This window comes from Sapajus apella, unplaced genomic scaffold (genome assembly GCF_009761245.1).
Source record: "Sapajus apella isolate SASKATOON/1434 unplaced genomic scaffold, GSC_monkey_1.0 scaffold6, whole genome shotgun sequence".
Lineage (NCBI taxonomy): Eukaryota > Metazoa > Chordata > Mammalia > Primates > Cebidae > Sapajus > Sapajus apella.
Window position 1 is genome coordinate 59392113 of NW_022436946.1, and position 12709 is coordinate 59404821.

At 44.9% G+C, this 12709-nt stretch overlaps 1 protein-coding gene across 2 annotated transcripts in view; it reads right to left on the reverse strand.

Moving 5' to 3' along the window:
• The window catches only part of ANKRD6 (ankyrin repeat domain 6), a 197635-nt gene extending 192443 nt beyond the window's left edge, over window positions 1-5192 (reverse strand). The window contains exon 1 of one of the 2 annotated variants that reach the window (XM_032275253.1): window positions 4971-5192. The gene's annotated coding sequence lies outside the window, so the exon portion shown is untranslated. The remainder of the gene's footprint in view (window positions 1-4970) is intronic. The other variant, XM_032275260.1, reaches the window with a different exon arrangement.
• Between the last annotated feature and the right edge of the window lie 7517 nt (window positions 5193-12709).

Here is a 12709-nt window from a genome sequence, read left to right on the forward strand (position 1 = left end):
TATACCTGTATTGGTGAAAGACTCAAATCATGATTTATTGAAGTATTTCTAAGATAAATGCAAATATTGAGGAATCATATGTATAAGAAGAGCTTGCTGGTCACCATTTTTGCCACTTATCTATCCCCTTCATCAGAGTTTAAAACCAGTGTGAGAGCCTGGGCAACAGGGTGAAAACCCTGCTTCTACCAAAAATACAAAAATTAGCAGGGCATGGTGGTATGTGCCTATAGTCCCAGCTACTCAGGAGGCTAAGGTGGGAGGATTGCTTGAGCCCAGGAGGCAGAGGTTGCAAATGAGTCAAAATTACACCACTGCACTCTAGCCTGGATGACAGTGAGAACTTGCCTCAAAAATAAAATAAAACCAAACGAGTCTGAATGAGTATGGGCCTACTTATTAGTAAATTCTGATACTTAACATCTTTTCTAACAATGTGTAAATGCTACAGCTCACCTAAATTACTGGATATGAAACAAGGTAGGATATATTGTATGCTATATTTAGAATTCATTTGGAACATAAAGACACTCTTGAAATTAAATTTGCCTCCCCTAAGGCAGAATATGCTGGACTTCAGTACCATCTTCATGAGTTTTTCCATAGCTGTGTACCTCACATATTATTATTTATTACATATTTTTCTGGAGCCTAAGTAGGGCGCGGAGAGATGTGGCAGTTGTGAGATATCAGTTCCACATGTGCCCTATACAGAACTCCAAGATGTTCATTCTGGGGTGTGCTTTGGCTCTTGAGGAATTGGTCCTGGAGTTTTCAGGATCCAGATGAATGGCTGGGGGCTCTGAGGTAAAAGAACTGGTTGGGCTTACCTAAGGTCTGAGCAGAAAAAAAGCCTCTCGTACATAGCTGGTGGGGGAAAGATATGCCAGAGAACTGAAATGGGATAAGACACCCAAATAAACGGCCTATTATGGGGTGGGGCTGGGTAGGGCTCTGTAAATATTTCCTTGTAGCACTTACTAACCTTTCTTCACTTAGGGAACCATTTGAGAATCTGATGAAAGCTATGGAACTTCTTCCCCTTCAAACATACATAAGAGCATTCACTCAAATATACATAATTTGGGGAGATGTTAGAGTATCTGTAGCCCACCCCTGAACCCCAGGTTAAGAATTTCTCTCTTAGTGGGAAATTCAATAACTGACCCTCAGGTTTATACAGGAACCTACTAATAAATAATGCAGACACTTCCCTATAAAAGAGAGACAGCATAGCTATTTCTTCCATGTCTTCCCTCTTGATGGGATGAGGAAGAGCTGGGAAAGAGAGGTAACGTCACCCCTAAGCTTTTCTCTGCTGCTGACCCTAACCTCAGTGCCTTCGTACAGTCCAGCAGTGGGGCACCATCAACAGAACTAGTTTTTTAAAAAATTTTTTTAAAGCTTTATTTTGAAATAAATTAGTCTCACAGAGAAGTTGTAAAAACAGTACATGAATTCCCTATTCTATCCTTCCCCTAGCCCCTGGTAACCACTATTTTACTTTCTGTCTCTGTGTATATGACTACTCTAGGTACCTAATACAAGTGGAATCATACAATATTGTCCCTTCTGTGACTAGCTTATTTTACCTAGCATGATGTTTTCAAAGTTTCCTATTTTGGACCCCCTGAGTGGGTGTTTTGCAACTATAGCAAATTCAAAGGGGTAATGTAGAAAATTCAAAAATTTCAATGGAAATAGTACACCGAACATGTCTGGACACTGCTGAACCTACTAACCGGAGGTAGCTTGCAGTTTCAACAGCAGATCAGGTTACATTCCTATCAATGACAACACATCTTTGCAAAGCTGGGTTTTCTGTGGTTGCTGTGATAAAAGGCAAGTGCTGCGGAAATATTAATGTGAAACAGGAAATCACAGCGGCGGTGTCCAACATGATCCCAAGGTTTGAGAAGTACACAGGCGCATACATCCTGTTAGTAACCGTGACTTTAAATAATGTAAAACATTTTTTCTCTCAGTTTATATTATTTTTTCAAATGACTTCTAAGTAAATACTAAGTTGTTTGAACCTAACTACTAACTACTGAAGCCTAGGGGAATTGTGAAAAAATTACTCAGACACTAAGGGCTCCATGAAACCAAGTTTGGGAATCTTTGCTTAAACCAAGAAGTAATAGAATAGTGTAAGATTCGCCAAAGCAAGCCATGTGACCTTGAAGAAATAACTTAAAGACCATAACACAAATATACCAACCAGGAAAAGAGGAATTCGGGTTAAGATTATTTTTAAAGGTCACTGTTAGCTTAATCCTTCAAATCCCACACAATGTATTCTGGATAATTTGTATTTTTTAAAAAAGCTTCTAAAACACATGCACCCAAATTACTGTTTTCCCACTTCTTAGGGACTCAAGTAAAGCTTTCAAAATTATAGCCTCCAAGCTATGTTGGAAGAGACCAGGTCTCTCCTACACAGACAGAACACACCCTTGGGATCCGTGCCAGCGAGACAGGAGAAACCTGGAAGAAGATAGACTAAAAGATCCCTGCACTTTGAGACTTTCGGCTTTTTTGTGGTTTGTATTTTACCCTCAATACCCTGCTTTTAAGTTCAATAAGAATGCTCCTTGAGAAAAAAAGAAAAGAATGCTCCAGGTTATTGTAGAAATGCTGATTGGGAAACTTCCTTTCCTCAGAGTTTTTCATATAAGCAAGGGAAAAAATTAACACAAAATCCAGAATATTGGTTCCATGTGTGGGAGGTGAGAAGTGAGTGGATGGCCATGGAGAGGAGTACTCAGGGGCTCCAGGGGCCTGGGGATGTTCTAGTTCTTCAGCCTGGTGACATGTACTTGGGTGTGATCTACTGCTATTTTTAAATTTCACTCTAAGGTTTATACTGCCTGAGTGTATGATGTATTTCACAGTGGCAGCACCAAAACTTCTATACAAGAAGGAGGGCCTGGGAGTTGGAAATGTGCCTAGTCTCTAAGCTCAGTTGGATCACAGGCAGTCTGCTTTTACGTGGAGCATATGCTTATCTGGAAAGCCTCTGGGGAGGCTGATGAGTTTAAGTGAAAGACTAAGATTAATTTTCGGTGCCACCATAAAAAAACAAGGAGTTAATAAATTCGCATTTTTAAAAATTACCATTGGTTTATACCTCCCAACACTACAATTAGTTGTTTTCTGGTCTCTTAATTCCCTTTCATCCCTCTTCTACCCACCCCCCATCTCCAGTAGGACCTAGAGGGCAGAAATGCTCCCCATGGTGCCCAGGCTGGAGTGCAATGGCACGATCTTGGCTCACCACAACCTCTGCCTCCTGGGTTCAAGCGATTCTCCTGCCTCAGCCTCCCAAGTAGCTGGGATTAAAGGCATATGCGACCGCACCCAGTTAATTTTGTATTTTTAGTAGAGATGGAGTTTCTCCATGTTGGTCAGCCTGGTCTCGAACTCTCCACCTCAGGTGACCCACCCACCTCGCCCTCCCAAAGTGCTGAGATTACAGGCGTGAGCCTTGTATCCCTAATTTTTAAAAGACTTTTTTGTTACCATATGCTAAACAAATTAAGATGACAGAGGAAGTGTAACATGTATCAGTATAGACACATCTACTACACTTAAGAACAAGGCTGCAGGCCAGCACGGTGGCTCACACCTGTAATCCCAAAACTTTGGGAGGCTGAGGCAGAAGCAGATTGAGGCCAGCTTGGGCAACACAGTGAGACTCTGTCTCTAGTAAAATTTAAAAAAAAAAAAAATCATAATTAGCCAAATGTGGTGGTCCCAGGCTGAGGTGGGAGGATCGCTTGAGCTAGGGAGGTCAAGGCTTACAGCCTGGGCAACAGAGCGAGACTGTCTCAAAACAAACAAACAAACAACAAAAACTGCACCAAGGTTGCTATTGCTATTTTGGGGATGAGAAACCCCCAATCAGTACACCATGGATGGGACCACCTTGGACCCAGGTGTGTTTGTTTTCACTGCCCAAGCTCTTTCCACTTACACTGGCCTAACAGAACGCAAGCATGAATGAATTCCTTGCCGAACAGGTTCACAAACGGTATCTAACACACAAGAGAACATGCCAAGCATTTCGTTCACATCACTTCACTGCATGAACACAATACCACGAGGTTACGCACAATACCTGCGGTTTACAGTTCTAAAAACTAAGGTTTAAAGAAGTGAGTTTTTCAAGTTACACACCTAACAAGTGGTGGAGTCAAAACTCAAGTCTCACGACCTTAAAGTGGCTCTTTGCTACCGCGTGACCCATCTCATGATACCTCGGGGGAAACATTCTTGACCAGCTTTGAGACGTTCACGTCCCTCTTGAGTCACAAATAACGCTGCATTTCCCCCGCTGCACCCCCCCGCCCAGATCTACCGGAAGCAACACACCTCAATGCCCAAGATAAGCTCGGTTGAGCTGAGGTCTGGACCCAAACTAGACAGCACGCCGGCTCCCTGGACCCTGGGAGATGCCACTTGCTGAGCCTTCGCCGATGGGTCTCCTGCGGGGTCTCGGCCCCTCTCCTGCACCTGCACCCCCGTGCAGTCGTCCAGGGCGGAAGGGATGGGGTTACTCGGAGGCGGCTGCAGGCCCGGGACCGGCCCTTCTCCGCACCGCAGACCGCGGGGTACTCGGACCCCCGCCCCCATCGCCCTTCCTTCAAACTGGGAGCGAGCAGGAAAACGAGAGACGAGCCGCAGAAGAAAGTTCTCCACATCCCCCACCTGAAGTTCCAGATTCCAGGGAGGCAACTGAGGCGAGGCAGAGAGGGAGGCGCCCCGGGGGGAAACCCTCGCGCCGGGCGTTTTCGGAGGCCGCAGGCCAGGGGGCCAGGCGCGGTGTCCGGGTATCCCCCGCGGGCAGTCGGCGGTCCTGAGGTGCTGAGGGAGCAGCGCCCCCTGTCCCCGACAGCGTCCTCCCAGACCTGAGGCACCCACCCCGGGGTAAGCAGGGGTCCCAGAGAGCCGGCGAGGTCGCCCGGTACCTTTCTCTCCCGCGCCGGACGTCCACGCTGCAGGGACCGAGGCTGACGACAGGGTGGGGGCGAGGGGCGACGATGGGGACGGGCTCCCGCTGGCTCCCGCGGCCCCAGGGCCTCGGCGCCGCGCAGCGCCGCGCCTCCAGCCGCCCGCGCGCCAGGCAGCGCTCGCTGCTCGGGCGGGTTACCTGTGGCCAAGCCCGCCGCTCCCGGCGCTGCAGGGCCCTCCGCCCAGTCCCGCTGGCCCCGCCCCGCTCCGCCAGCTGCTCCTACGCCCGGGCCGCAGCGCCCCCCAGCGGCGAGCCGGGGCACGGCGGGGGCCCTCGCGCGAGAAAGGTGGCGCCCCGGAGGCCTTGGGGCTGGCCCTAGTCTGCAGCCCGCTCCTGGCTGGGGCCGCCACCCTCTGAAGAGTGGGAGGAAGGGGGCCTACAGTAGGGTGAGGTTTCCCGCGGCGCGGGGGGGAGGGGAGGGGGATGGGTGGTGCCAGGAGGTGTATTGGAAGGGGAGGAGAATTGCAGTAGAAACCTCCCACCCTCACACAATTCGTGGCCAAGTGGATGTTTCAATATAACTATAGCTCACTTGGCCGGGCGCGGTGGCTCACGCCTGCAATTCCAGCACTTTAGGAGGCCGAGGTGGGTGGATCATCTGAAGTCAGGAGTTAGAGACCAGCCTGGCCAACATGGTGAAATCTCGTCTCTATTAAAAATACAAAAATTAGCTGGGCGTGGTAGCACACACCTGTAATCGCAGCTACTCAGGGGGCTGAGACAGAAGAATCGCTTGAACCTGGGAGGCAGAGGTTGCAGTGAGCTGAGATCGCGCCACTACACTTCAGCCCGGGCGGCAGAGCGAGACTCCATCTCAAAAAATAAATAAATAAAAATAAATAATTAAATTAAAAAAAAAAACCGTCATAGCTCAGCTCACTTAACTGGGGCTGCTCAGTGCGAGCTGAACAATGATGAATGACCCAGATTCATTGGAGTAGCTAGAGAGGGGAAAGGAAGCCTTTATTCCTAACAGCTTGACTGTAAGTAGCTTGTTGGAATCATCCCATATGGAAACAGCGAAACCGCTGGGCGAACCTGACCCTCATATTCGTATCACACTTTACATACCATTATCTCAGTCTGGTTCTGTCTATTTTCATTCACAGCCACTTCTTCAGTACCTAGAAGAGCTCCCTGAACACAGGAAGCATCCAATAAACTACTGTTGAATACATGTACAGATGGATGGGATCTCATTCCACCCTTTGAAGAAGCATGGACAGGTGTCTGCTCTCCAAAGGCAGAGAGGTGGAGGAGGAGGCAGGCAGCACCCTAAAATGGAGTTTCAATCTTACCTGAGGTTTTGGGTCAAGTTTATCACAAACCTGACTTTTCCTATTCCCACTGAAACAGGCCTGGTTTCCAGGAGAAAAGAAACATGGTGATGTCTTCCTTTTCCTTAAGATGTTTGTTTTCCTCTCTCCTTCAGGGGTCATTAGGTTGGAGAAATCCCAAGAGCCTCTTCCCACACTATAGAGGGGAAGTTCTTTTCTCCTACTGCTTCTGAAATTTCCCCAACCCCATAGTCATAGCTGCAGTTTTACCTAACAGGGTGTGAAATCTCTCTTCTGAGAGTCCTTTGACCTTCTCCAGATTTTTTTTTCTTGGGATAGGGTCTTGCTGTGTCACCCAGGATGGAATGCAGTAGCTCAATCATAGCTCACTGCAGCCTTGAACTCCTGGGCTCAAGCAATCCTTCTGCCTCTGCCTCCTGAATAGTTGGGACTACAGGTGTGCACAACCACACCCAGCTAATTTTTTTATGTTTAACACAGATGAGGTCAAGGCTGGTCTTGAACTACTGGGCTCAAACAGTCCTCCAGTAATCCCAAAGTGTTGGGATTACAGGTGTGAGCCACCACGCCCAGTTCTGATTGCTCCCCACCTAATGTGCCCTATTCCTGTTGCTCCCCACCTGGAGCTGATAGAAGAACACATTTCCTTTCTCTGCTGACTTGTATCTTCAGGTTTCTCTCCAGGCAGGTTATTAATGAGTTCCCAGGTAACCCCCAAAGTCAAGGTTTGTACACATGACCTTTCAATGTGATCATTTCTCTCTTGTACTTTTCCACATTGTTTTCCTAGCTAGTCCCTTGAATAAACTTCCAACGACGTAAATGCTCAGTTTTCCTGAGAGGCTTTTAAAACATCACCATAAAGTCACACTGAGATGGGATTTTAAGTTATATGTGTGGGCAGTCAGAGCAATCATGCTGAAAGAAACAGAAAGCCCCAGCCAGCCTGCAAGACATGTGAGTGCTACTGGGAACTGACTGGTCTGCTTTTGTTCCCAGACTTTGATTAATGGGGATTCCTGGCAGGAGGCCTCATGAAAGCCAAAGCAGGCAGTGGCTGAGCGGCTTGCTCATCTCCATGTGGGCACACAGTCTTTGGGCAACCAACGAAGAAGACTCCTAAATCTCCGTTTTTATGAGAAAGGCTCCCAGGCTACAGCTCAGTTCTTACCCCTCTGTTCAGCTCAATCACAGCCAGACTCTTAAATCCACCCCAGCACCCCCTCCTTCTGCCTTGCGAGAAAGAAGTCTGCTCTGCAAATGATCATTTTCACTGCTTTGTGATAACATAATCTGCTCCTATTTTCAACAACATCTCTTTAATGAGCTGACTGCATTAGCTATCTTTCATGTTCTTGGTTTCTTTTTTTTTTTTTTTTTTTTTTTTGTCATGTTGTTAGATTCAATGCAGCCTTCAGCACACTATTCTGGCTTCCATCACTGCCACGCCCCTGAAACTGTCTTTGCTAAAGCTTCCACTCAGGAAGAACCCTTCCATTTGCCCCTCTATAATCATATCCTACTCTTTCTGAGGGAACCACCATCCTGAGTTTTATGTTAATAATTCTATTATCACAAATATATGTGTCCCTAAACACTACATGGTTTGTTTATGCTTGTTTTTGAGCTTTTTGTAAATAGAATCATTCTGCCTGATTCCTGTGCACCTTGTAGTTTTTGCCCCGCATTGTTCTAAGATTCACCTATTCGATTTCTCTGTTATATTGTATTTTGTTGTAAAAACATAACGCAATTTATGTTTTATTATTTTTTTATTTTATTATTTTTTTTTAAAGATGGGGTTTCACCATGATGGCCAGGCTGGTCTTGAACTCCTGACCTCAGGTGATCCACCCTCCTCAGCCTCCCAAAGTGCTAGGATTACAGGCGTGAGCCACCGTACCAGGCCCATAATGCAATTTAATTGCCCATTCTACTTTTGGTTGTTGGATGAGTTCCAGTTTTTGCTATTGCAAACCGTGTAGCTGTGAACATTCTTAAATATTTCTCCTGATACATGTGTGCAAGAATGTTTTTTAAGATTTATATCTAGAAGTGGAATATTGAGTCTTAAGGTATGTGCATGTTCAAATTTACTAAGTAATGTCTAAACTGTCTAAACTGGTTGTTTTCTAAAATTGTTTTCTAAAGTGGTTGTACCAATTTTCATTTCCAACAGCGGTATATTAAAGTTGTTCATGCCCCACAATCTTTGCCAGCATTTGTTTTCATCTAAATCATCTCTAATAATAGTTGTAGTTTCTATTTCCCCAATTATCAGTACAGCTAAGCATCTTTAATGTTTAATATGCCTAGTCCTGTTTCCTCTTTTGTTAATCGATGGTGTCTTTTGCCCTGTTCCATGTGTTTTGAGAAGTCCTTTCTGACCCCAAGGATATAAAAATATTTTCCCATATTTTCTTTCAAAAGTTTTACAATTTTGCCTTTTATGTAAGTCCACATTCCATCTGAAATTCATTTCTCCTTTCATTTGCAATGCCAGAGCTCTCTTACAATGGATTTCTATATACATATGGGTCTGCTTTCAGTTCTCTATTTTGTTCCATTTGCCTATCCCTGTGCTAGCTTTATACTGCCTGAACTCTGTGGTCTGCCTGCCTGCCTGCCTGCCTGCCTGCCTTCCATCTCTCTCTTTCTTTCTCTCTTTCCTTTTTTCCTTCTTTCCTTCTTTCTGAGTCTCAGACCAGACCAGAGTACAGTGGTGCAATTTCAGCTCACCGCAACCTCCTTCTCGTAGGTTCGAGCAATTCTCCTGCCTCAGCCTCCTGAGTAGGTGGGATTACAGATGCATGCCACCATGCCCAGCTAATTTTCTTTCTTTTTTTTTGTTTAGTAGAGACAGGGTTTCACCATGTTGGCCAGGATGGTCTCGAACTCCTGACCTCAAGTAATCCACCCGCCTTGGCCTTCCGATTATAGGTGTGAGACTCCAAGCCTGGCCTGTGGCTTTATTTCAAGTTTGATTTCCAAATATACAAGTCCTGCCCTAACTTATTTCTTTTTTTTCTTTACCAAGATTTCAAGTATTCTTAGCTCTTTGCTCCTCCATAGACATTTTCTAATTCATTTGTTATGATAAACTTGAGATTTTAATTTGAAATCTCAGTAAATATATGTGGTGGATTGCATTGTTCATTCACTGTTATTTGTTCCCATCTTTGCCATACTTTTCTATAGGTGGGGGAAACCAGTCTGCTTCATTGGTTTTGGGCTTGTGTTGACTTGCCTTGGCCAACACCAAATTGGAGCAGAAGCTTAAATTATGTTGTATGCTTCAGTGCGTCCCGTGCCTCCCTTGAGCTTCTGCCATTTGCCATGAGATCACGGCCCAAAGAGTGGCTGCGCCTTCAGTGGGCATCCCAGAATAAAAAGACAAATGGAATCATGCAAGTCCAATATGGCCACAAAAAGTCTGCAGCTTTCATGTAATGGGAGCAAGAATGTTTCCTATTACTGCTATTTGCAAAAATTGGCATCTTTATGATACTGAGTCATTGGTACAGTGTGCGTGTGTGTGTGTGTGTGTGTAGCTCTGTGTAATTTTATCACATGTGTAGCTTCATATAACCACCATTCAATCAAAATACGGAACTATGACATCACCACAAAGACTCTTCCTCATGCTACTTAATTATAGTCACACTCAGCCTCTCCCCCACACCATCCCTAATCTCTGACAACCACCAATCTGTTCTCCATCTCTGTAATTTTGTAATTTCAAGAATGTTATGTGCTGGGCGCGGTGGCTCAAGCCTGTAATCCCAGCACTTTGGGAGGCTGAGGCAGGTGGATCACGAGGTCAAGAGATCAAGATCATCCTGGTCAACATGGTGAAACCCCGTCTCTACTAAAAATACAAAACATTAGCTGGGCATGGTGGCGCATGCCTGTAATCCCAGCTACTCAGGAGGCTGAGGCAGGAGAATTGCCTGAACCCAGGAGGCGGAGGTTGCGGTGAGCCGAGATCGCACCATTACACTCCAACCTGGGTAACAAGAGAGAAACTCCGTCTCAAAAAAAAAAGAATGTTATGTAAGCCAGATGCAGTGGCTCATGCCTGTAATCTCAGCACTTTGGGAGGGTGAGGTGGGCGGATTGCTTGAGGTCAGGAGTTCAAGACCAGCCTGGCCAACATGGCAAAACTCTGTCTCTACCAAAAATACAAAAATTAGCTGGGCATGGTGATGTGCGTCTGTAGTCCCAGCTACTCGAGAGGCTGAGGCAGGAGAATTGCTTGAACCCAGGAGGCAGAGGTTGCTGTGGGCCAAGATCACACCACTGGACTCCAGCCTGGGCAACAGAGCAAGACTCCATCTCAAAAAAATCGAAATATAAAAAGTTATGTAAATGAAATCATAGAGTATGTGTCCTTTTGAGACTTTTTCTTCATTCAGCATAATGCCCTTGAGATTCATCCAAGTCGTTGTGTGTGTCAACTGTTGATTCTTTTCATTGCTGAGTAGTATTCCACAGTGCGGATATACCACAGTTTGTTTAGCCATTCACCTGTTGAACAGCATCTGGGTTTTGGTTATTATGAATAAAGCTGCTATGAACATTCATATACAGGTTTTTATATGAACATAAGTTTTCACTTCTCTGGGAAAAGTAATCAGAAGGGCAATTGCTGCGTCATTTTGTAGCTGCATGTTTACTGTTACAAGAAATTGCCAAACCATTTTCCAGGGTGGCTACACCATTTTACATTCCCACCACCAATGTATGAGATATCCAAATTTCTGTATCCTTGCCAGCATTTGGTGTTGTCATTATTTTTAAATTTCTGTCATTTTGATGGTTATGTGGTGGTGTCTCACTGTGGTCTTAATAATTTGCATTTTTTGGCAGAGTGTGGTGGCTCATGCCTGTAATTCCAACACTTTGGGAGGCTGAGGTGGGAGGGTTGCTTGGGGTTAGAGGCTTGAGATCAACCTAGGCAACATAGTGAGACCCCGCCTCTACAAAAAAAAAAAAGTTAAAAATTAGCAGACCATAGTGGCACGAGCCTGTAGTCCTAGCTAATTGGCAGGCTGAGACGGGGGATTGCTTGAGCTCAGGAATTCAGGGCTGCAGTGAGCTGTGACTATACTCTAGCCTGCATGACAGAGTCAGACCCTTCTCTAACAATCATCATCATCATCATCATCATTTGCATCTCCTTCATGGCTAGTGATGTGAACATCTTCTCATGTGCTTATTTGACATCACTGTATCCTTGTCAGCGAAATGTCTTTTGCTATTTTCTAATTGGATTTTTTCCCCTAAGTTTTGAGAATTTCTTATGCTTTCTAGATATACTTTCTTATACTTTCTAGAGGCTTCTGTCAGATATCTGGTTAGCAAGTATTTTACCCTAGTCCATAGCTTGTCTTTTCATCCTCTTAACAGGGTCTTTGTAGAGAAAAAGTTTTTTAATGTTGACAAAGTCCAATTTATCAATTTTTTTAATTTTATGAATAAAATAAGTGGCACAATTCTAGTGGCACAATTATGCAGTCAAGGATCTACAGTACACTGTGGAACAAGAGTGGTGATAGTGGCCATCCTTTTGTTTCTGACTTTAAGCTTCTGATTTTTTTATCTGTCTTCTTTACTCGTTTTCAGTTCCTAAGAACTATAGTCATCAGTTACATTGTGTTTGGCTGCAAGAGTGTGCTTGTCTAGAGTGGCTTAAACAACAAAAATATGTAGTTTGTGCAGGGTGGCTCACACCTGTAATCCTAGCACTTTGGGAAGCTAAGTTGGGAGGACTGCTTGAGCCCAGGAATCTGAGACCAGCTTGGGCAACATAGGGAGACCTCATCTCTACAAAAAATTAAAAAATTGGTCAGGTGTGGTGGTGTGCACCTGTGGTCCCAGCTACTTACGAGGCTGAGGTAGGAGGATTGCTTGAGCCCATGAGGTCAAGAATGCAGTGAGCCACGACTGTGCCATTGTACTCCAACCTCGATGACAGAGTGAGACCTTGTCTCAAAAAAAGTAATAATTTATATGATTAAAATATGTGGCCTTGGGCTTTTTCTGTCATTCTACTGTACCACCCTCAGTTTTGGCTTTTGTCTTTGATAACATCCTGGCAAGAAAGGTTTCAGACTTTCTCACCATATTTATTTCAACTGGGGAACAACTTCTCATCAGATGCCCTGAGACATATTTCCTTTTACATGTCATTGGTTACCACTGGATCACAGATAGGGGAGTGGTTACCATACTTACCATAAGCTAACCATGCATGATTCAACTTCTGGGTCTGGGGCTCCTTCCCTGAGTATGTTGATACCTAACAATGTGAAACTGTAAATCCAATTACGTCTCTTTCTTTCGTAAATTGCCCAGTCTCGGGCATTTTTTAAAAAATATTTTAATTGTCATTTTA